Raw genomic sequence first — 25,981 nt, 5'->3', positions numbered from 1 at the left:
ATAAAACATATCGTGGTACTCATTTGGTAAGTGCTTTAAAACCAGTACTTAAACCTTTGAAGAAAACATCGCGACTGTGTTATATAGAGGTATCTCACCATTCGTCATTACCCGATTGGTCAACATTACCCCACGATTTATCCAAATATATGGTACTACAATCGTCTCGTCGCAAACATCGTAAAGTTCTCAAATAATTAGGGTGCCAGTGAATAATATCCTCTCGCTCCACCGTTATGCTTCTTCGGTCACGTTTCTTATAAACAAATCCGATTTGTTTTAGTAGCCTACACAAAGTAGAAAGAAACAACGGTGGTATATTCTCATTACCTTGTATACAATTATTTATACGCTTTAAGTATGGCATAAAATTGTTCATAAAAAATTTATTTATATTATGTCAATTTAGCGCAACCATTTAATGATTCACCGGGTTTAAAATGGGACTCCATGCTCTCTGATTAAAGTCGGGCTAACTACTGAAATGTAGTTTCGTTTTCTAAATGCACTTTTACCCATGCACATTTGTAATTAGAAATTAAAGGATTGTAGATTAATATATGCCAATTGGGACAAACAAGTGTATTGCCATATTTAGCTGATTATTCGTTCGATTATTCGATAATTATAAAACATTCGAAAGCAATTATTACAACTTTTACAATGCTTTTTTATTCTACTGTATACATAACATAAAATAGTATACTCGTACTGCCGGAAAATACTTTTTATCCAGGCCGGTCCTATGCGACACTCGTAAGTGAGCAATCAGCAGCTGGTGAAGGCCGAGAAACCTATGCATTTATTCTCCATAAGAAAAGCATTTTTTTTTAATTTATCTTTTTTATTTATTTAATAATTAATTTTTTTATATTATAATAATATAATAGTATATCTGTTATTGTTATTTTCCAGGTGATTGTATAAGTCTTTTAAATATTTAAATATATTTTATATCGTCTATATACCCCAAACTTAACTATTTTTTATTTCTACAAAAATTTGTGTAACTTTTATCAAAAAACAACAATCCCAAATCATGTAATGACTATAGATTGATAAGCCTAATGTGCCACCCTTTAAAGATTCTCTTGAAAATTGTTCAAAACCGAATTTATAAGAAATGTGAGGAGCAGATAGATGAAACTCAGTTTGGCTTCAGAGGAGGCATGGGTACAAGAGAGGCATTCTTTGCGTTGACGGTACTCTTGCAGAAATGTCGGAAATATAACAAGAGTGCATATGTATGCTTCATAGACTTTAGGAAGGCCTTTGACCGAGTGCAGCATATGAAGTTAATAGATGAATTAAAAAACATCAATTTAGACAAAAAAGACATTGAGTTTATTAAGGCTATATACTGGAACCAGAAAGCAGTAGTAAAGGTGAACGATATAGAAACAAATAATATACCGATTGCGAAAGGGGTTAGGCAAGGATGCGTCTTGTCTCCGACGTTTTTCAACGTGTACTCACAGGTCATATTCAGAAAAGCCTTATGGGAAAGAAAAGAGGGAATAAGAATTGGTGGAGAAATCATAAACACCATGAGATTTGCAGATGACACGGTAATTATGGCTGAGAGTATAGAAGATCTACAAACTTTACTAGATGCAATAAATAGTGAATGCATTCAAATGGGACTTGACATCAACACAGATAAGACCAAATTTATGATAGTATCAAGGAGTCCAATAAATAATGAACAACTAACTCTTGGTGGACAGCAAATAGAGAGAGTGACAAAATATAAATATCTGGGAGCTTACATCAACACAGAATTAAATCCAGACCAAGAGATCCGGGTACGAATAGAAATGGCAAGGGCAGCGTTCTTAAAATTCAAACAATTGTTCTGTGACAAAAATCTGAATATTGCGCTGAGACTGAGGTTTGTTGATTGTTACGTCTGGTCGCAACTATTGTACGGGGTAGAAACATTGACACTAAAAGCGCAAATAGTTAAAAAGATTGAAGCCTTTGAACTTTGGATATACCGGAGAATGTTGAGAATCCCATGGACTGCCAGGGTCACCAATGAGGAAGTGCTGAGAAAAATGGGTCGAGACAAAAAATTGTTGAGAACGATAAAAGTACGCAAGACTGCATACCTTGGACACATACTAAGAAATAATAAATATAGCCTTCTGCAGGTCATCGTGCAGGGTAGAGTCGATGGCAAAAAGGGAATAGGTAGAAAGAGGAAGTCATGGCTGCGAAATATTCGAGACTGGACAAACATGACTGTAGACAAATTATTCCACGTTGCAAAAAAAAGAGAAGCTTTTAAAAATGTGGTCGCCAACCTCCGTTAATGTGGACGGCATAGAAAGAAGAAGAATTCTTGTATGGTGTAAAAGTGTGAACCATGACAGAACACTACTAAAAAAGCTATTTACCTTTGAAATTTAGTTGTATAAATGAATTAGATATTAAATGTTTATTTTTTACAAAAAAAATCCTTTTCCGTATAAAAAATAGTCAACACTGAGAACAAATGATGCTTCCTGACATGTTATTATATCCTAAGTCGTAACGCTATTGTTGGTGTTCGCTATGTAAAATTCTGTCACTTATTCACCAAGAAACCAATTAAAAATAGTTCATAAAAAGGCAAGTAAAATCATAGTTTTGTTTTTTAAATTCAAATTGCAATAATAAACCACTTTAATTTCATAGCAACCTCACAATTTGCTAATACAATCCTGGCAGCTACCAGATTTGTCCCAACCGAATTGCACGCAATAATTCTGGAGATACCAAAAACACAACAATACATCACAACTAAAAGAAGGCTCTAAGAAGAACCATACTTAAAATAAATTTGTATCTATGATACAGGTGCCCGATAATTTAATATGTATAGTTTTCTTTAGCATTTTCTGTCAAAAATGAAGAATTCAGATATTGTGTACACACTTTGTATATTGATCAAACAACTTGTGTATAGCACTAGTAGTAGTAATGCAGAAACGTGTGGTGATATGTAACTAGGGAAGCCTACCCAGCTGATAACCAAATGATGATAAGATTTCTTTTTCTACAATTTTAATATAGGGTAAGTCCGGGAAAGACGGGCCACTTTTTTTCTCACTTTGATTACTTGAAAAATTGACTAGTGTATGATACGATTTTTGAAAAAGAATACTTATTATAGTTTATATATTTATTATGCAAAATAAAAAACATGTAACTTGAGAAATATAAAAGTTATAGAAATTAACATAAATACTTCTTATTGGCCCATCTATACCAATACGTAGGTACAGATGGGCCATTCCTATTGGTAGAGTTGGGCTAATTTGAAACACATAAAATAATGATGTTAACCTATTTCTTTTTACTAGCAATTTTTCCACATGAACCACAAACATTTTCAAATTTTGTACAGTTATCATGGCACCAGTGTTTGCAAATCAAACATTGAACCCAGTCATCTTTTCTGGATGTTTTGCTGTAATCTTCTAAACTGGCACATCTGCATTCATATCATCATCAGACGAATCTAACTCATACTTTTTATATTGACGCCTTTTGTTTTGCTTCTTTGGAACTGTCTTCTTTTTTGATTCTTGTTTCTTTATCTTCTTTTCTTGAATTTTGTCTGCAGAATTAAGAATTTCCGCCACTCTTCTTGCTCGGCCCCTTACATTCTTTTTTGCAGCATCAATTTTGGGTACAGGCGATAACGTGTCCAATACTTTTCCAGGTGTTACACTTGAGTCTTCAACATTAGACGTACCAGCTGCAGTTTCTTCATCAACGACTAGAGCAATGCCTGCAAGTGAAGGACCTGGTTCATCTAAAATATTTAGATCTATTTCTGTATTACTTTGTTCTTCTACTATAGCTGAGGAGCTCTCATTTGTGGACAAAAAAGCGTGCTCTGGAATTTTATGGGGATCAAACGGTACAATACCTGTGGCAACAAATCCAGATGTTCCATTTTTCACCGTTGCTGAGATTTTCCACGCATTTCCTAACAACTCACCAAACTGGTAACGTGTAATTTTTCTTGTTGGGTTATTTCTGATATAGTTTTGACATCTTGAGTAAAAATTAGCCTTTAAAGATTTGAAAAAAGCTCGGTCCAACGGCTGCAGAAAATGCGTGGTATGACTAAGTAAGCACAACATAATTTCGTTGTTTTCGGCGCATTCTAATACTTCCACTGCTGCTGTATGGGACGTATGTCCATCTAATATCAGCAAAACATTGCCTTGAGGCTTTCGAGGAATAAATAGATTTTTTAGCTAATGTAAAAAAATATCTGCATTTACGTAGCCCGATTTTTCAGACATTACAAACATTGCTCCAGGTGGAATTCCATCCGCGTATTCTTCTTTTCTATTTTTTCCTTTAAAAATAGAATACGGAGGTAAAAATACGCCCTCAGCATTGCAGCAGCTTATCACAGAAATCGTTTCTCCTTTCTCTCCTGATGTAATAACAGGGATTCTTAGATCCTTTAGACGCGAGTACATGTCCAGGCCTGTTATTTAACTGCAAACCTATCTCGTCTACGTTGAAAATATGCCCCGGCTTATTTATTAGTTGACTATTGGTTAAAATACTTAGCAGCAGATAACTACCTCGTGGTTTAATCCTTTTGCCCTGTCCAAAGAAACTCCTTCATCTTTTCGCACTGATATGTCTGGATGGCGCCGTAAAAAAGACTGCAACCAGTCAAAACCAGCTTTATTGTTGTTTCTATTGAATTTGTGGCTTACATTAAATTTTTCTGCTAACTCAAACGCCACAGTTCGTACATGGTCACGAGTGGGTGCAAAACCATACCAATTTCTTAATATGCAGCACTAATTTCATCTCGATCTCATCCCCAAGAGTTGAAGAAGGTCCAAGACGATTGTGTTTCTTTAGATCATTATTTTTCATTCTTCTCTGTATGCTACTTCGAGGTATGTCATAAGCTAATGCAGCTCGATTTAGTCCCATGCGATTTTTTCGCATGGGACTGTGTTTCGCATCATTCCCATGATGTGCTGAAATTGCCAAAATTTCCTTACAAGAACTAAATAAATCATGTCAGATAAGTTGTCGGTCGTACAAAAATACCGCATATTAGAATTTCGTCAATTCTGGATCCTTCCTATGAGCTTTTCGGTTTCATCAATTTTTTAAATACCGTACATTTTTAATCATCGCCTTTGGTTCGAAGAAATTGTATCTCCGTTACTTTTCTAAGCTTTTGCTTCCTTTAATGTTTAAGTACTTGGTCGTGCCTTTCTTTTATAAAAATATTACAACTTTTTGCAGATCACGATTGAAACCCTGCTTAAGATCTTCTTTGAAATCGGTTTCTAATCCTAGCACATATATATGTGCTAGGATTAGAATTATTATATATATATATATATATATATATATATATATATATATATATATATATATATGTATATATATATTATATGCCTGTGTGTGTGTTTGTGGATTGTGAATTCGTCTTCTTTATGAATTTTGGGATCGATTATGGATCGAATACTTCTTCTTCTTCGTCTGTTTTTTAATGTGCCTCCAGTAAGTTGTCGTTCTATCGTTTTCGTGGTCTTCCTACTGATCGTCTTTTTATTGGGGAACAATCTCTTGGCTTCTTTACTACTCTATTTGTTGTCATTCGACTTTTATGATTGTTCTAATCTACTCTTTTATTTCTTACCTAGTCCTTGATGTTCTTTATCCTTCATATACGTCGTATATTTCTGTACTTATAGCTCTGTTCCATAGTGTTTTCCCAATAAGTTTTGTCCTTTTTTTTTCCTCTCTGTGTCAGGTCGTGTTTCTACCGCGTATGTCATTATTGGTCTAATGACTCTTTTGTAAAGTCTGCCTTTCATTTCTTTCCTGTTATTTTTATTTCTCCACATGGTTTCATGCAGGCAACTTGCGGCTCCGGTAGCTCTATTCGCTTGATTAGCACTTCTGCTTTTAGCTTTCCGTAGTTAGATAACATGATACCTAGATATTTAAACTTTATCACTTGTTTCTATTATCTGACCTTCCAGCTCCAATTTACATCTTAGTAAATTTGCTGTTATAACCATGCATTTTGTCTTTTTTTGGAGAAATTACATGTTAAATTTTCTGGCAGTAATATTAAATTGGTGCAGCATACTTTGTAAATCATCTTCAATTTGAGAGAGTAGTATTTCGTCGTCTGCATAGCAGATTATTTTAAGTTCTTCCATTTGGTATCCTTTTTTAGTTATTTAATAAGTATCCTTATTTTTTAATTATTTTGTCCAGAGACAAAATAATTAAACTCTCGACTTTTGACTCAGAGAATCTACCTATCTTATTCCATTTCCAGTTTATATAGGATCAGTTAGTTCTTTTTCCACTTTTACTTTTATTGTTTTGTTTTGGTAGATATTTTTGATCGGTTTTGATTATTTCTAAAGGTATATCTTCTGCTTACAGTAAGCGGATGACGTCCTTTAATGTCACTTGGTCGAATGCCTTTTTTAGGTCCACGAAACGTAGACATGTCGGTTTGTTCTATTCTATTGATTTCTTTTGCACTTGTCTCATTATAAATATAGTGCTGGTCCATGATCTTCCCGACCTAAAACTTTGTTGTTCTTTTGCCAGTGTTATAATTTCATTCAGTTTATTTGTTATCACTTTTTTTGGTCATTTTAGTGTTATGTTTAATAAATTAATTCCTGTGTAATTTTTCGGGTTAGATTTGTCTCTCTTTTTAAAGAGAGGTATTAGGATGATTGATCTCTATTCTTGAGGAATTTTAGTTTGTTTGATTATTGTTTGGATTAGTTTTAGTAGTTGTTTGGTCAGATTTGGTCCTTCGTACTTTGGGATTTCGTTCGGTATACTGTCCTTTCCTGGTAATTTTCTGTTTTTTAATTTTCTTAATGCTTCCTTTACCTCTTTCTCCTCAACATTTATTTCTTCGTTTACATCATCTCTGGTTTTCTGTTTCATTATCGTCACCTTTAGCAAATAGGAATCAAATGTAGTCTGCCCATATTTCCTTCTAAATATGTTTTGATTAGTTAGGTCATCTCTTTTCTTTGTTCTCTAATCATTCTCCATATTTCTTTCTGTGTTGCATAGAAGTCCTGTTCCATCTGTTTTAAAAATATCTGCCAGTGTTTCCTTTTTATTTTTCTAACTAAAATTTTCGTTTCATTTCTGATTCGTTTATAGTGGTTGTATACCTGTTGTGTTTGTTGTGTTCTGTATTGTAAAAAGACTTTCTTTTTTTACATTTTGTCTTCACTTCCTTTCTAACAATAGTATTTAACATATATCTCCCTGGTAGCAAAATATCTTCAATCAATTAATTTCTTGCCTTTTAAGTAATAAAAAAGCATTGGACCGTATCAAGGAGTGGACCTTAGAACAAGCTCTTTGTACAAAGGATTCGATTAGGCAACTAATACGTAATATAATATACGAAAACGCAAGTATTATAGTACAACTAAAAGAAAATATAAATTCCATTCCCATTAGGTTGTTGAATCTAATCCTAGAAGACATATTCAAAGCTACTAAATGGTTAACATATGATATGAATCAACGTTAATGGCAACAAGTTAAACCAGCTTAGATTTGCTCACAACATCGTGATTACAGAGAGCTTATTCGACGAATTACAAACTATGATAAAGCAACTCGCAGACAGCTCACAGTACGTCAGAATAAAAATGAATATGGCAAAAACAAAAATAATGACAAACAGAGACGACCCTAGCCGTATAACAAGGCAAAGAAATCAAAAGTACGAAAATCGGTAAAAGAGCAAGACTAGCACGGGCAGGATTTGTACAAATTAGTTGTATACTTAAGAACTTCAAAATACCTCGAAACTTGAGGAGCAGTGTACACCAGTGCATCCTTCCTATCATGACATATGTAAATCAAACGTAGACCCTAAATAAGGTAGATATAAATAAACTGACTACAATTGAAAGGGCAAATGAAAAGAGCAATAGTAGAAATACGACCATCAGATAGAAAAATGAAAGACTTGGTAAGGTCAAAAACAAAAGTCGAGGATATGCAAAAATATTTCCAAACTCAAATGGAGCTTGGGAAGACACCCTGATAGACAAAAGGAATAACTTTGGAACGTTAGAACAATATAATATTGGAGATCCTAAAATAGGATAATAAAAGGAGTTGGGACAGGCCTATATCCAAAAATAGACAATAGAGAACTAAAAAAAGATTATACTCTCATATTGTCATTATCCTCTCAATTTAAAAATTCTTAAAAGTGTTCCTCTCACATGTTGAGCTTTTGTTTCTTTGTTTCTGAGTTGTTAAAAGAATATACTCTTTAAATTTCACTGCTCTTTCTCTATTAAATGTTCTTTTTGCAAGCTTTTGTGTTATAATACAGCTCAAAAAGATATTATACATCACTTTATAATCTCTGATCCGTCCTGTAGCATCAATCGGTCTAGCCTGAGTATCAATCCACTATCTTTGTATACCTGTTTTTATTCTTTTATTTACCACTGTTTTTGTCTTTTACACAATCAACTACGACTTAACTTCTGTTTTACTACCTTTCTAATGTCAATTTCTTGCCATGTATCTTTCTCCGATTTCTATAGAAGCAGACTTTTATCTACTTTTTCAAAAATTAATTTTAAAAATTAGGACAATATGTATGGTTGGTGTAATTCAGTAAATATTTGTTATTACAGTTTATAATTGTCTGTTCTGATTTAAAAACAGTGAGTGGTTTTAATCAAATATACATAACTGCAATAATAAATCTCACAATTAATATTTTGGATATAAATATTTAAAAAAAAATCATAACTGTCACAATATTTTTATTATTACTCCAATCATCTACTTAAAATATTGATCCTTCGTTTATTTATCTTTCCAAAAATATTTATTCAACCAGTCTGTCTTCCTCTTCCCGTCATTTAATCTCCCATTGTGATCATAACCAGCCGCCTCTGCCACAATAATAAAAAGACTAAACTCGCATTGGGGTTTTGCATTTGAGTTCTTGTAGATTCCGATGAAAATAGCCTCTACAGCTTTTACAACCTATTTATATAGGTGGCTATGGCACTATAGGCGCCTGCATGGCGAGCTTTTTCAGACGACTCATCTCGATGCTCAGTTTTTCTTAATCACGTCACTTGTCGATATCGAAGTGTGCGTTTCCCGAGAGTGCTTTTGTTTCGGAAATTATTGTTTGACAGGTTTTTTTACAAATTGAAGGATTGTTCGTATCGCTACTGAATTATTAGGGCCATTGTTTTTCCGTGTTGTTTGTGTTTTGTGAAAGTGGGCCAGTGGTTTTGTGCGTCAATCTGTTTTGACAGATCAACAGTTTTCATCATGTTTACGATACAGGCATAGTTTATTTTTTGTTTTTTTTTGTTGTCAATAAAAACTTTACATTTCATGATTCAGCATATTTTAAAATAGTTGTAGGAGCTTGTTTTGTATTTTGTCTTATTATTTTTACATGTATATTGACCAAAACATATACAATAATAGGCAAAACTGGATAAGTTTATATATCTATAGTTATTTATATTCTATATATTTATTTAAATATACAGGGTGAGCCAATACGAGTTTTTAATTGCAAACCTTCTAAAAAAGATAAAATTCTTGGATGTGAGCTCTTTCTGACTCTATATTTTCTTTATCAATTTACTGACACGCCATTTTTTCCAGCAGATTTATTATTTTTTACCTTTTTATTAATTCTTTTATGTCCCGAGTTGACGGTTCTAAGGTATTCCAATGATTTTCTGCCGGATGCTGTCTGCATATGTTTATTTAAGCTTTTTTTGTTGATTTGTAAAGTTAAAAGCTCATAAAAGTTTTCTGTCAATCTTATCTCTAATTTTTAGTTATGTTGCTTTACCTCTGTATTTTATTCCTCCTATCTTCTTGTAAAAATGTCTGATAACGTTGTAAAACAAATGATTTTATAATAATTCTAGTTTTTTTCCAATGACTTTTGCTTCTTTTCTTCATGTGTAATGTCTTCATTGTATTTATCTCTATTTTTAATCATTAGTTAATAAATAGATCATATATCCTTATTTTTGCTCCTTTTTCTTCCCTATTCACTTTTCTCCCACCCCTGCTACTGCAGTATAAATTTGTGTCAACACAAGATTTGATCATATTTTTCTGTTCTGTTGAGTAATCCGAATCTAACTTCATGTTTAAAATGTTGTTTGACTTATTTCTTACAAAATATTTGTTTCGTAATTTCGATCGTATTTCCTTTTTTATTTTGCTGCTTTGGAATTCCTTGTTTTAATGCGATATCAGTATGAGACTACTGTTGGTAGTTTCTATTCCTCTGTACGGTATGAGCGTAAATGTTTTTTATTAGAAAGTAATTGATTTGGTATGCTGGACCTATCGCCATCGGGGGATCCATGTTGTTTTATTGAAATTGTTTTTATCAAGATGCCTGATCTTGGTGTTTAGTTTTTGTTGTTAAGTTTATAAGAAATTTACCAATTTCGTTAGAGAAATTATGTTTACTTTTTCCTTCTGTGACGTTTTTATATATTTATTTACGTTTAGTGTTTACATTGTAATCTTCTACCATAATTTTTACATCGTATTTAGGTATAATGTTTAAAATATTCTCGACTTGCTGGTAGAAGAGTAGAAGGTAGAAGTTCTTTATACCTATGTATTTATTTTAACTATTATAATTTTTCCTTTTTTCTGCCTGCTCTCAGGCTTAACCAACACATTGTTTCTAAAATTGACAATAATCTATTTAGGCCACCAATGTTTATCACATTTATTACATTCTAATGTGTCAGTGATTTTGATTTAGTCTCTTTTGGGGTGCTTAACGGTATGTTTTTAGTACCCATTTCTCGTCTTATCAATACCATCATCATCTTTGACTCGACAATCCTTTGAGAATCCTGTTCGGTTTTTAGCAACCTGTTACCATCTTCTGATTTTTAATATCCCCAAGTCAGTCTAAACCCCATCTAACCACCTATTTCGCGGCGGTCTCTGCTTCTTCTTCCTATAGTTTTTTAGCAATCGTATTATCAGGCATTCGTATTGTGTCCAGTCTATCTAAGTCGCTGTATTTTAATGAATGTTACGACGTCTGGTTCATGACATAGTTGGTATAATTCGAAGTTATATCGTTTGCGTTACTTCTCTTAGTCTTTTAAAGCTACAAATATTTTGAGTATTTTATGTTCAAATTTTTCCAATAGTCTTTTATATGTCGTCTTTTAATTTCTTCATTTGTTTATTTTTGACAACAGTCACTAGCGAGTCAAGATAATGTGTAGCTCTCAATAAGTTCAAACCTGTGACTTCCAAAAACTGTGTTCCAGTTATCATTTGCTATAGTAAGCAACATGTACTTGATTTTGTCTTCGTTGATGACAAGACCGACCTGTTTTGCCGCAATTTTCAATGGAAAAAAATATTGCTCAACATCTCGCTTGCTACGCACTAGTATGTCAATATCATCAGCGTATGCTAAGATTTGTCTCGATCTTTTCTGTAATATTTTTCGTCCATTCTTTTTATATTCCATGTGACTTCTGTGACCTAATTTTGCTTTAATTTTTAATATATTTTTGCATTTGACGATATCGTACCCCTGCCTTTATAGTATTTTCCTCATACTACCTCTCCCTCTATACCTCCTCGATTTCCATTACTCTTTTTCGTGTTTATTGCCATTGATCTTGTTGGCTTTCCAGTCGTTTTCCTTTGCAGTCTTCAAACTTTTTTACCACTAGAGAGTAGTTGTGATTGCCCTGGTGATGTTAAATTTTTCCCTATCTGGTCCCTATCGCTTGGGTGACCTCTGGCTAAATGTCATTATTAGCTTGTTTCTTTGAAACATTAACTTTCCTCTGGCACATATTCATTGGTGTTTTTTTAATTATGTCAATTACTCTACGAATTGCTGTATTTAGTATTAGTTTATTAAATGGCTGTGTTTTTATTTTACCTCTAAAATTTCATCCTTTTCACCAACTTTTTCAATATTTTTCTTTATGTCCTTCATTAAAATTGCTTTTGGCTCAATTTTGTTGCTTATTCAATCTATACACTTCTATTTCTTTTTAATTCTACTCTGTCTACTCTTTGTACCTTCTGGTAATATTGCCCCTCACCGAACGGTACCACCCAATAATCTTAGAAGCTCTTTATCTTATTTAAAGGCCGATGCATGTTTGCTATTCCCTTTCTTTAACCAATGGATAATGAGATGTGTCTTTATAAATTCGCATTCCAATATATTGATTTTTCTTTTTGTGCCTCGAATTATTTTTTTAAATTTTGGTTTTTCTATTTCAACCTGTTGAAAGGTTCAACGTTTTCTATTTAATGTAGTTTTTTATTAATTACGTGAAATAAGCTTCAATACTTATTTCCATTGTTTCATGTTATCCGTTTGCCATTTTAAGATACTTTTCTGGACACCCTCATAACGGAAAACTCTCGATACAGCCCGAGATTTAGAGTTATGTTTCGGATCTCTGCTATTTGCGTGTTGACTGCTACTTTTTCAGGTTTGTTCATATCTATTTTAAAATTGAATTTTAAAAGAGAAAATGGGATGATTTGATGCTATTCTTTTACTGTCCCTGACATATATCTTGTATTCATAAGACACCTTCCCATGTTAAATTTTTTATGTTGTTTACTTTTTTCTTCATAAATCTATAACTTCTGGATTTTTGCTTACTTATATTTGCTACATCACTTTTTCTATTATATTGTTTTTTATTCAAATTTATCTCTTTAAATTTCATCCCAATACTTTTGATTTTTTGTCATACTGTTATTAGTTGACTGGTAGCACGTATTTTTATCTACGTATTTTATTCTTCAATGTTGTAACCAAACAAGGTATTGTCGAGGAGACTATATGGATTATTTAAAATTTAAGAAGACAATATCAAAGATATTTAAAATCAATATTGTTTTAATAAACCTTCTTTACTTTTTGTTTAATTTTTTCTATGGGGAGTTTGTGATATAAATCTTTGTTGCGTAATTAACTAGGTATATTCCCTAGTATTTAGTTTTCGACTTCTTAAAGGCAAGCCAAATTACTTTAACTAGTACAGCCCCCTCCGGTAGAAGGAGAATATCATGGCTGCGGAATTTAAGAACATGGTTTAAGAAAACCTCAATGGAGCTGTTTCGAGCCGCAGCGAGCAAGGTCATGACTGCCAATATGATTTCCAACATCCGAAACGGATAGGAACCAGAAGAAGAAGAAGAAGTACAGCCCCATAACTGTAAACCATAGAAACATACTGGTTTAAGCATTTGTTTGCTTCTTGACAAAATGAGTACTGAATGAACATATCCTAAGATGGCTGAAGCATTACGAAGAGCAAGAATCAGCTCAATGTTATAAAAGGCTTTCTTACTAAACAAGCGCCAGTCAATGGGCATTATTTGACTGTCTATCATTCATTCAGTACCGCCACTTTCATTTGAAAATTTCTGTCACATAACACACCATACTTCTCCTTTTATGTCATGTCTCGCTTTCCCGTATTGACTATTTTATAATGCCTCTTTCTCAATATGGTTATCCATTACTATGTAATATTGATTATAAATAATTTAGACTATTACTTTTAACAATCATTTTACCGTGTAACATTGTCATTCGATATTTTAAAATTGGGTTATACCATGTACTGTACTGTTGTTACTGTATCATACATATCTATCACAATTTTTAAATATTCACCATAATTTCTTTTCTTTTTAAGCAACCACCATAAAGCTTTCCAATAAAACAATATTATGATATGTAGTATCAATATCAATATCAATAAATTCCATATGAGCGTTATCTCTACTCCTATATTTTTTTAAGTTGAATTTTGTGACAGTTTTGTTGCACAGTGTTTTATTAAAAATCTTCTTTGTTGTTCGTTTGTTCTATTTCCATCACTCTATTAAACAAACGTGTCATCCAACTTATTTCTGTCCCTTTTAACGTTGTCCACACTTCCTCAGGGATATCATCTGGTCCAACTGCTTTATCTATTTGTGCTCGAGCAACTTCATCGTTTTTTTTTTGGTTACTCATTCTATCTACAATGTTTACCCTTAATAAAGTGTTTTTCCTTTTAACATCCAACATCTGTTTTTGTCACATGTTCCGATAATTTGCATTCGTTTGGCTTTTTAGTTTGATGTACTTAATTTAGTATAAGCAACTCGTTATCTTCTAGATATCCTTTGTATCACTCTGTATAAACTTGAAATGTTTGATTTAGTGGCTTAAATATAACATCCTGCACATGAAATATATAAACGTCCACTTCTCTATATATTTGTTTTCTTCACTACGTTAACATGTTTTCATTTTTTCGACACGTATATTATTTTTTCGAAATGATAAACTTTTAAAATACGAGTAGCTGAAAAATATATTTATTCAGAAGTCAGAAAAATGAAACGAAAAATAACTTTAACTTTCTGTTAATACTATCAGATAAAAACGTCGTAGCTGTGTTTTATGTATCGGAAAATATAAAGTGCCTTGAATAAAATAAAATCAGTGTTCAGTAAAAATTCTAACAGAACGAATATTTTTTTATAACATTTATAAGAATATGCTTTCCTGTGTATGTATTATGAACTTTGGTGCCTAAGATGTGATTAACTGCTTAAATATTGTGCCTTATTGAAATCAACGTGACCAATTTTTCTAAAAAGAATTTTTTATATACATATTTACTAAAATAATCCAGTGCATACAAACATTAATAGAACATCATGATACAAGTGTCGATTTTGTGCGAAAGAACTGTTAGTGGAAGAAAAAATTCGAGGAGTTCTTTGAGGAGAAGTATGAAAAAGTTACCAGAGGTTTGTATAGCTATAATATAATTAAAAAAATTAAAAATTTATTATTTTATTAAAACCTAAAAAGCAATAAGATTAGCATATTATTATTACCGTAAACTTAATAATAACAAAAGTATGGCTGTTAGAAAGTAGACTTTTATTTATCGAATACACAAATATAAGCATCATCATCATCATCATAAGTGGCTCGACAAACCGTTGTGGATCTTGGCCTGCTCACAAAGAAGTCGCCACTCCTGTCGATTCCTGGCAACGTCCCTCCATCTTCTAACCCCTAGAATCTGTAGGTCTTCTTCCACATCATCAATCCATCTCATTCGTGGTCGTCCTCTGCTTCTTGTGCCCTCTGGTTTTGAAAATGTTAATCTCTTCGTGTATTCGTGATCTGACATCCTAGCAATGTGTCCAGCCCATCTAAGTCTCTGCACTTTAACGAATTTCACAATATCTGGATCGGTGTATAACTGATACAGTTCAAAGTTGTATCTTCGACGCCATAGCCCATTTTCATTTACGGCCCCAAAAATCTTTCTAAGAATTTTTCTCTCAAAAATACCAAGAAGTCTTTTATCATTTTGAGATAAGATCCACGTTTCAGCCCCATATATCAAAACTGGTCTTATTAAGGTCCTGTATATATTAAGCTTTAAAGCACGTTTTATATTTTTATTTTTTAAATGTCTCTGGAGGCCGTGAACAGTTCTGTTTGCTATTGCTATGCGTCTTTTTATTTCGTCACTTGTCGTGTTTGTTGCGTTTACTAGCGATCCAAGATATGTAAATTCTTTGACTTGCTCAAAGGTATGGTTGTTAATTTGAATTCTTTGTTGGATATTTCGAGGGTTTTTAGAAACCAACATATATTTGGTTTTTTCCTCGTTTACCACAAGTCCTAATTCACTTGCTGCGTCCGCAAGCCTTGTAAAACACTGCACCATGTCTCTCATACTTCTGCCCACTATAACTATATCGTCAGCGAATGCGAGAATTTTTTAGTCGATCTATTAAAAATAGTTCCATTCATTCTAATATTAAATTGTCTGATTGCCTTTTCCAAGGCAATATTAAAGAGCAGACACGCCAACGCGTCCCCCTGTCTTAGACCATTATTAATGTCAAAGAACGTAGAGTTTTCTCCTTCAATTCTAACGCATGAGCTTACGTTTTGCATTGTTAGGTGGGTCAACTTAACTAACTTAGGTGGGATCCCAAAGTCTATCATTGCATTATATAATGCAGTTCTTTTCACACCGTCATAGGCTGCTTTGAAGTCAATGAAGAGATGGTGTGTTTCTATATTATATTCTAGTGACTTTTCTAGAATCTGCCTATGTGCTTGAATTTGATGTGTAGTTGACTTTCCAGCAATAAATCCGCATTGATATTGACCAACAATATCCTTTGTAAAATGTTTAAGTCTTTCAGATAATACATTGCCGAAGATCTTATACGCAGATGCTAACAGAGTAATGCCTATATAGTTCTTACACTCCAGTTGATCCCCCTTTTTATGCAATGGACATATTATTCCCTTCAGCCACTCTTCTGGTACCCATTCATTCTGCCATCTAAGTACTATTAGTTTATGGATTGCTGCAAAAAGTTGATCACCACCTTTTTTATACATTTCCGAACAGATGTCATCGATTCCTGGGGCTTTATTGTCTTTGAGTTTTGGGACACTTCTCTTCTTGTTCTGTCTTCACTGTGTAGTTGACGTTGTATATTTTGTTCATTTTCTATATTGTACTCTCCTTCAATATCGTTTATATTTAGATGTTCGCTGAAATGTTGTGCCCATCTGTTAAGAACTGAGTTTTTATCATGTAGAATTTCACCGTTAGTGTCTTTACAAATTTTTAATCGTGGTTTAAATTCTCGACGGCTAATATTTAAGGATTTGTAGTATTTCCTCGTTTCATTTTTATCGGATAAACTTTGTATCTCATTGAAAGTGTTCTGTTCGTATTCCCTCTTCTTACGTCGATGGATACGTTTTTCCTCTCCTCTAAGACGTCTATACTCTTCTTTTTTTCTCCGTGTACAACCTGCGTCAATGGTTTTTTGATATGCTGCGTTCTTTCTATTTGTGGCCATTTCGCACTCATGATCAAACCAATGATTTCTTTTTTCTGACTTGGTTTTGCCCAATATTTCAACGGATTTCTGTAACACAATATCTCGTATATTTGCCCATAGTTGGTTAATATCTTCTTCTTCTTCTAAGTTTTTTGTCCTTATTTGGTCTTCTATTTGCTGTCTGTATACATTTGCAATGTCGGGATCTTTTAGTTTATTAATGTCGATTTTTTCTCTCCAAAAGAAAAATCTAAGCATATGATGTTGAATAAGCGACAAATGGTAAGTTTTTCATGAAAAACTTTTGCCATTGGCAAAAATTATTTACATGAAAATTAAGTAAAATTATCAGTAAAATAAAGTCCGCTATATTTTATGCTATGCGGTCAGTGAGTTTAAAGTAGACACTATTTTCGAAATGTTTCAAAAAAATTCTATTTTTCAAAATCACTCAACAAATAAAAAAGACACAACAAAAATGCTAGAATATAAAAATAGCTTTTCTAATGCAAGATATTGGTCTTTTTTTATTTCTATAAACTAAAAATTAAACGAGATATGATTATCGTAAATGTTGTATTCGCTGGATCTTCAATCCCTTTCAGTAAAGCTCTTTTTAACATGAATTGCTTCAAAAAATTAATATACACAACTTTGTAGCTTTTAAACAAACTATCATCATTCATCATTATCAGTGGTGCTACAGCCATAGTTGAGCCTCGACCTTCCCCAGTCTATTTCATCAGTATATTCAGTATTCAGTATGTTATGAGTATATTTATTTAAAGTATAAAAACAACAAAAATTTGAATATAATCAACAATTACAAAATGCTAAAGTCAGCTTACTGTGATTTTATTATCAATTCCAATAATAAACCTAGAGATTGCTGGAAAATAGTAAATTTCGAAAGAAACAAGTTTGGTACAACCTGATCTACCTCCAGACGAAATAAATTAATTTTTTACTATAATTGCAGAGATTATAGTTATATCTCTTCCCACTATTAATATCGATGCCCTCTTCAATTATATAAATTATTGTTTTCCGAGCAAGTCCTTTTGTCCTTCTTCTGTCAAATAATAAAATCTCTTAGTAATTCTGATTGTAGAGACGATCACGAAATTAATAGCCACATTTTAAAAGAAACTTACCAAATAAATTTAACACCTTTTACTCATCTTATTAATTTAATTCTAGTAACTGGAGTATTTCCAGAAGTCCTAAAATACTCAAAAGTACTACCTATCTACAAAAAAGGTGATTCCTTAAAAACTGAAAATTACAGACCCATAAGCAGTGTTTCTACTTTTGGGAAAGTGATTGAAAATGTTATCAAACAACAATTTTATTCCTATTTTGAGTCCAATAATTACTTAAGCAACTCACAATATGGATTCAGAAGTGCTTGTATTTAAATGAAGTACTATGGACACGGCATATAGTGTTGTGTGCTTAAGGAGCTTGAACGCGGCAATCGCATAGCAGTTTCTCTTTGCGACTTGTCGGCATTTGAGTGCATTTCGCAGGAGATTTTGCTCCATAAATTAAATTACTATGGAATCAAAGGTATCCCTCTTAAGCTTATGACGTCTTATCTATGTGGAAGACACCATGCGGTAGTGTCTAAAGGTCATCTCTCCGATTTTCTATCCGTAAAACATGTATTTCCACAAGGTTCGGTCTTAGGACCTCTTTTGTTTATTATTTATGTCAACGATTTGCCTAAATTGATATATCCGTACAAATCCGTACAATTCACAGATGATACGATATATGTTATATCAGTAATAATAATGATGATTTAAAAATGTCTTATGAGGAAGTTTCTACTAAATTTAGAACATGGTTTGCTTCAAACAAACTGAAACTTAACTCCGATAAAGCACAAAATTTAGTTATATTTGCTAGTCATTTAATAATTATCGAGGTAACAAATAGACTGTTAAACTATTGGGAATAACCATAGATAATCGACTGAATTGGTCGGCTCATATCTCACAACTAAAGAAAAAGCTATTAAGTTTATTATTTATTATTCGCCAACTAGCAAAGGTTGTTCAACTTTGAAACATTAAAAATGACATGTTTTTCTTCATTCCACTCTTATTTAAACTATGGATTAATCATATGGGGCAATTCAACAAATGCATTTCACATTTTTAGAATGCAAAAGAAAGCTTTTAGGATTTTATCAGGGATTAGTTATCTAGAACACTGCCGACCTTTCTTTATCAAATACCAAATTATGCCGCTAACTACTCTGTTGATATTTAAAATTCTGACTGAAATTCACAGAACACGGGCCTATTGAATAAAGCAGTCTGATATTTATGTTCACAATACGCGAAACTGTCATTACGTATAAATAGACTTCGGCAAATTTGCAAATAAAAATGTAGAAAATGTGCGCATAAATATGCACGTGTTTACCCGAAAATATGCAAATATTTTACAAAATATGCATACAAATAAATAAAAAAATCGTAAAATAGTAACAATTTTATTTAAAAAAAAAAGTGTACATAACTAAATATTTCCTACTATTTATTAAGATTTACATTTGTTTTAAGTAACTACATCATTTTTATGAATAAACTTATGTAGAATTATGGTAACAATAAATGACCAAGTGGTGTTCAAAATTTTCTAACAAAAACTTGTGGCTTCTGTCTGAGTACATATATTTATATATGGAAAAACTTCGTTCAACATCAACTGATGTAACGGGAGCATTTTTCAAACTAACCAAAACATTTGGTTCTAAATTAATTGTTTCCGAAATATTTCCAGCTAGAACACTGACTACTTCAGAAAGAATATGGTAACCTTTATTTTTTTCCATAGTAGCTTCAAATTTTTTTAAAATATCTTTTCCAATATTACCTCTAACGTTCCGACAACATGACGCAAATTCTTTTATTAATGCTGTACTTTCGAACAATGACAGTTTTGGTGATTCTAACTGAGTAATTGTTTTTTGAACAAAACTAAAATTTGATTTTATAAATGAAAGTTCTTGTTGAAGCAAGTTACTCTGAAAAGTTTGTTTAGAATCCAAAAGAGATTGGGAACTTTCATCTGTTAACGTATCAATTATGTTCTTTATTTTAACAAAATGATCTGCATAAAAATTAGCTGCTTCTAACCATGTTCCCCATCGCGTTAAAATAGGTTGTGGTGGAAGAGGAATGTTAGGTAGCATTTCTTTATAAAGTTGAATTCTTATAGGAGATTTAAGAAATACTTTTTTGACACTGGATATCATGGTATTTACAAAATGAAACTTTTTTCGTATTTCCTCTGCAACTCTGTTTAATCCATGCGCTACACAAGTAACATGTATTAAATCTGGGAAAAATATTTTTAAATTTTGTCCTGCTTTCACCATATAAGGAGCAGCATTCGATAAAATAAGCAGTAATTTATTAGAAGGAATAGTTGTCGGAAGAAAAAAAGTTGCCAATGTTTCTTGTATAAAACCCGAAATTGTTAAAGCATTTGTTTTCTCAAGTTGCTGGCATGAAATAAGATGAGATTTTGGTAAGGTATCTTCTTTAAGAATACCAATCAATAAATGAGCAATATACTTTCCTGAGGAATCAGTGGTTTCGTCTACAGATATGTAAAAATAATTATCTGCAATTTCTTCCTTAATATTAATTAACACCGACGAGTATAGCCCGTTCACATTATTTCTTCTTAGAGACCGATCACTTGGAACATTAAGTTTGCAATATTTTTTTAGAAACGAACTAAAATTTACATTTGCTAATTTTGAAAGCGGTATGTTTGCAGACACTAATGCGCGACACAAGTCTTCATTAAAAGTTTCTTGCTCATCTAATTTTTTTAAAGTAGATTGGAAACATTTAGCCATTGAAGTTTGATGTTTTCCTCCTATTTTTCCTTTTTTTGCAATGTGTGAAGCAGTTCTCACATGTTGGTCTATCTGAAATTTCTTCTCACATGCTATCTATAAATAAAAATAAAAACCTTTATTTTAACCCAACCTTTAAAATATAAAAATATACAAGGTGTTTTTGGTTAATCAAATAACTGGTTTGAAAAAAAAACACTCGCTAAGTGTTTTAAATGCAGTATTAATCCACAAATTAGTTTTTGTTACTAACCATTAGTACATCATATAACTTATTTTAAAATTCAACAAAAGTTTTTTTTGTTAATTCAATTACAATAAAAATAATTGTGTTTTAGAATAGCTGACTTCATAAAAAAAAGAAAAGGTGAAAAATTTTTCTAAATACACACCATTGTATTGTACCATGGACAATTTTTTCTCACTAAAGGAAGCTATTTTTCATTTAAAAACAACCTACGAGTACTAAATTTCAAGTAAATACGTTTAATGATTTTAAAGTTATTGTTGTTATTAACTAAAAGAATTTAATTTTTTTTAATTTTAACACCCTGTATCTCGAAAAGTAAATAAGTTTGACCCCCCATTAACTATATCGTTTTGTTCAATTTTTCGAGAAGTATCTACAGTCAAACGTTGTAAGTGTCATTTGGAAACACCCTGTATGTATGAAATATTAGATATTGAATAGAAAATATTAGATACTTACAATTTTGCCACAGACTGAACAGTAGATTTTTCCCATATCCATAGACAGCTCTTTATAAGGTTTAATCCAAGTTGAAGCACTGGTTGTTTTAGGCATTATAAAATCACAATCTTCCTTTTTGTTACGCACAACGAGTGTTTACGCTTTGAATATCAAAACAAAAATGATTTACAAATCTGAGCATCAAATTTGAAATGTTTAGGTACCTAATTCAATAAACTGGGAGATTTTGGAAAATCCCTAAATTATGAACAAAACTATTAGCCGTTTACCTGCTGTTAAGATACAATAAATTGTAGATATATTTGGGGATTAGATCATAAAATGCAAATGAGCGAACCCTTAGCGATTATCCAATAACTGAATGCCTTAGTGACCGAGACTTTCTAAGAATGTTGAGGGCTACTTAAATTGATCTTCTTTGAAATTGTAAATGTTTTGTACCTGTAGAGATTACGTACTTAGATCATTTCTTGATTAAAATGACTACAAAATTTTATACAAGAATTGAAATAAATTGGTATGTTTAAAAATTTTCAAATACAGTATAAAAATCTGAACTTTTATGCACTTTATTCAAACTTTTATACAAATATGCCAAAATATGAAATATTTGCATAAAATATGCACAATATGCAAAATATGCAATATGCATATTTGCAGAAGTCTACTTATAAACAAATTGCTAGGTATATATTACGTCTTTCAGATAAAAATTGTCTTAATTATAACTATTACAATATTTTACTAAAAACTATTAAATAGTTGAGCTGCAATAGTTTTAAAAAGTTATAAAAAAATAACTTTTGAAATATTGCTATTACTGCTCAGAAGAATACATAACTTATTGCAGAATATTCACTGAACTGCTTACCGTGACTTTGTCATAAATATTTTTCTGTTTAATATATGTTTCTGTTTGTGATATATTTAAGTTACGTTTTATATTCCTTTTTTTATATACTATGTATTTTTGACTTGCTACAGTTAAAATAAACTCTGAACTCTCTCTCTCTCTAAACTCTACTTTCGCCAGTCGTTTCTGTTCATCGCAAACCGTTGCCAGTTTGCTGTGCTGATCTTCCTCGCGTCCTTGTCCACACAATCCCCCCATCACAGTCTTGGTCTACCTCTACTCCTATTTCCTACTGATGCCGCTAAGAGGGTTCGTCTGGGCGGGTAATTTTTATATGATCTTGACACATGCCCATCTAAGCCTACCTATTTTTATGAAAAATATTACATCTCTACCAATAACTATTTCTTTATACTTCTCGTGCAATTCTAAATTATATCGCCTTCTCCAAATACCATTCTTAAAGATTGCGTCCATTATTCTGCGAAGTATCTTCCTTTGACCATGTTTCTGACCCATATGTCAGCACTGGTAGGATGAGTATTCTGTATATTGTTAATTTGGATTTTTGGCTTTAATTTCTGTTTTGGCTGCCTATTGATTTTAGCAAAAAAATTAAAGATCAAAATTGTATAAAATATAATTTCCTTCATTTTTACCCAGACACATTCATGACGTAAAGTTATTAATAAACGAGATAATCAAATTATTATTCCTACCCCCTCTCCCACTGTTTTTCCCATTAACTCGAAAAATTTCGAATGCTCGAAAAAATTTGTAAAAAAGAATTTGTAAGAAATTGCATTTGCAACAATTTCAGTCCCTACACTTTTTGTCTAAAAGTTGAAAATGGCGTGGATATTGAGCAACAACGGTTCTCCCTTAAAATTAATTTATTAATTATTATTATTAATTTATTATTAATTTTTCTGTTTAATATGTGTTTCTGTTTGTGATATAGTTAAGTTAAGATATTGAGCAACAACGGTTCTCCCTTAAAATTAAGATTGCGGATAACGGAATATCAAAATTTAGTCTCGATTTTAAATTTACACTCCTATTGATACCCCTAATGGTTAGAATTTTGTCGATCAGTGTATTTTCTTTTTCATAAGTTAATTATAGTTTGTCAGACATTACACTGTTGTGCACTTTGATGCACAATCGATATTTAGTCGTGGAATCAGAATGTCAGCAACCATTACCAATTTAGGTGAATTGTCTATTAGGATTTGGCAAAATGCCTAAACTGAAGGAAGTGGCATTCATTATTTACCTTTACAATTAGTATTTGTGAGTTAAATGATAGTGACTTAGTTCTAGACCAATTTTCTCCTGTTTCATGTTTATAAAATAATGGAACACTAGACCGTTGGATCTATATATATGTATCTATATATCTATATCTATATGTAACAAAATTAAAAATAATAAACCGTTTTAAAACAAAAAAATAACTTCAAATGACTTATTTTTAACCACTATCTAACTAATTATACTTAAATATTCATCTACAGTAGGTCGTTTTATGTACGAGAGAGTAATAAAAAATTGCGTACCAATCTGTGAGGGTGTAACTTTTTGTTTATTACAAAATATATTGCACCTCTTAGGTTAGGTTAGGTTTAATATGAGCATAGACATAAAATACAAATAGACATATATATATATAATATATATATATATATATATATATATATATATATATATATATATATATATATATATATATATATATATACGCCGGTATATTAAGCCTTGCGGTAGGGATGTATGGAGGAGTATCACCGAGACGCAAGCCATTATCTCTTGTTGTACTGCTCCACCATAGGCCGATCAGACACCATCATATTCTATTCCAAGTCGCCGATTCGTTTTAGAATTTTAAACTATTGCGTTAGCCTTTTTTATTTTTCTGTGGCGAGCCAGGGCTTGAACGCACGTCTACTTAACGATTTGACAGTGAAGCGAATGAGAGTCGGACGCCTGACCCGCTTGGCTATCTGACTGACTAAAAATAGAATGACTGTTGCAATACGGGCCCGTTCCCCCAGTGCGACAGAGTAAACTTACACAAAGGGTCCATGCGTCTCCTTATAATATGCCGGATTTATTGACCACGTGTCCCAAATGACCAATTGGAAGGTCACGTGATCGATAAACTCGGTCCATTAGAAAGCGATGCAGTGACTGCTTTGCGTCAGTTTTTTCTGTCGCACTGGGGAAAAGGGCCTGTATTGCAACAGTTAATTTACCTATATATATATATATATATATATATATATATATATATATATATATATATATATATATATATATATATATATCGTAAACTAGTTAAGATTTTATTATGCAATTTGCAATATAGTGAAATTTTGCAGTGGATTGTATATTTTATATTTTATTCGGTGATATTGACGATTTATGTAATTTTAGTAAATTTTAATTGTTATTGTTATTATTACTTTTTTTTAACTTATTTTAGCTTTGTTCATAAAATTGTACAATTTTCAGTGATAATAAAGCATATTTCTATTCTATTCTATTCCACTCGATCTAAGCGGTGTATTGCGGCTCATCGTTCACGTTAAAGTTGTCCTTTCCGCCCGCCTATTTAGCAAAGTCTATTATTGCCTTTGGTGACACTTCTAAGAACTTGTATGGCTCGAGTTAATAATGCTTAAATATATTAAGCCTTACCCTATCCCATGTCGGGCAGTTACTTAACAAAATCTGCAAACCAGACTTTCTGTCAGTTCGATTTGATTAATGTTATTCTTCAAGAGACAGTGTCCTGTTGTATGACCTGCGATAATTCGCAGATTATTGTTATTCATATCTAGCAGATCTTTGGAACTCTCCTTCTTCGAATGTTGTTCTATAAAAGCTTTCGAATGCTAAACATCCATTTATTCGTATAAGTGGTTACGTTTCATCCGTTTCACCCAGTCCGATATCGTTCTTTTTGCTTCTTGCTGTTCCTACGACAAGTTCTCGCTCAATGCATGTTTCTTTTGCCCCTCCCCTAATAAGGAGGTCCGCTTTTTGGTTTCGTTCAATACCAATATGTCAAGGCACCCAAAGTAAACTTTTTCCGATCCGAATCAGATTCTGAAGATAGTTTCAAACTAATTTGGAGTCAATTCGATTCAAATTCAGTATTTTTAAAGCCGCTTGGCGATGAGATATAATCTTTATAAGTCTGTTCCTGCAATTCCTCTTTAATAATTCCTGCAAACACATATCTATAGCATATATTTCTGCTTTAAAGATAATGGAGTGATAACCTAGGGTTTTACTAAGGCTTAGACTTGATTTTACTACGTATATGCTAGCTCCAGCTCCTTCATTGGTTTTAAAGCCCACTGTATAACAGCATTGATTTAATGCCTTCTAACATCTAATATGTTCGAGGGGTAAATAATTCGATTTGTGATGATGTAATCTATGGTTGAATTTTGTTGTTTCCTGGTGTTCTCGAAGGTATGTTTATGTTAGGTTGTTGTTTATATTGATAAAAAGTATTATTAATAACAGAATTGAATAAGTTGTTACCCACTATTATTTAAAGTTTCTTTATTAAAAA

At 32.1% G+C, this 25,981-nt stretch overlaps 1 protein-coding gene across 6 annotated transcripts in view; it reads left to right on the top strand.

Moving 5' to 3' along the window:
* The window catches only part of LOC140437434 (voltage-gated inwardly rectifying potassium channel KCNH6-like), a 713,853-nt gene that overhangs the window by 283,957 nt on the left and 403,915 nt on the right, over window positions 1-25,981 (top strand). The gene's annotated exons all lie outside the window — the stretch shown is intronic.

Source organism: Diabrotica undecimpunctata, chromosome 3 (genome assembly GCF_040954645.1).
Source record: "Diabrotica undecimpunctata isolate CICGRU chromosome 3, icDiaUnde3, whole genome shotgun sequence".
Classification (NCBI taxonomy): Eukaryota; Metazoa; Arthropoda; class Insecta; order Coleoptera; family Chrysomelidae; genus Diabrotica; species Diabrotica undecimpunctata.
This window is presented reverse-complemented; position numbering and strand designations above follow the sequence as displayed.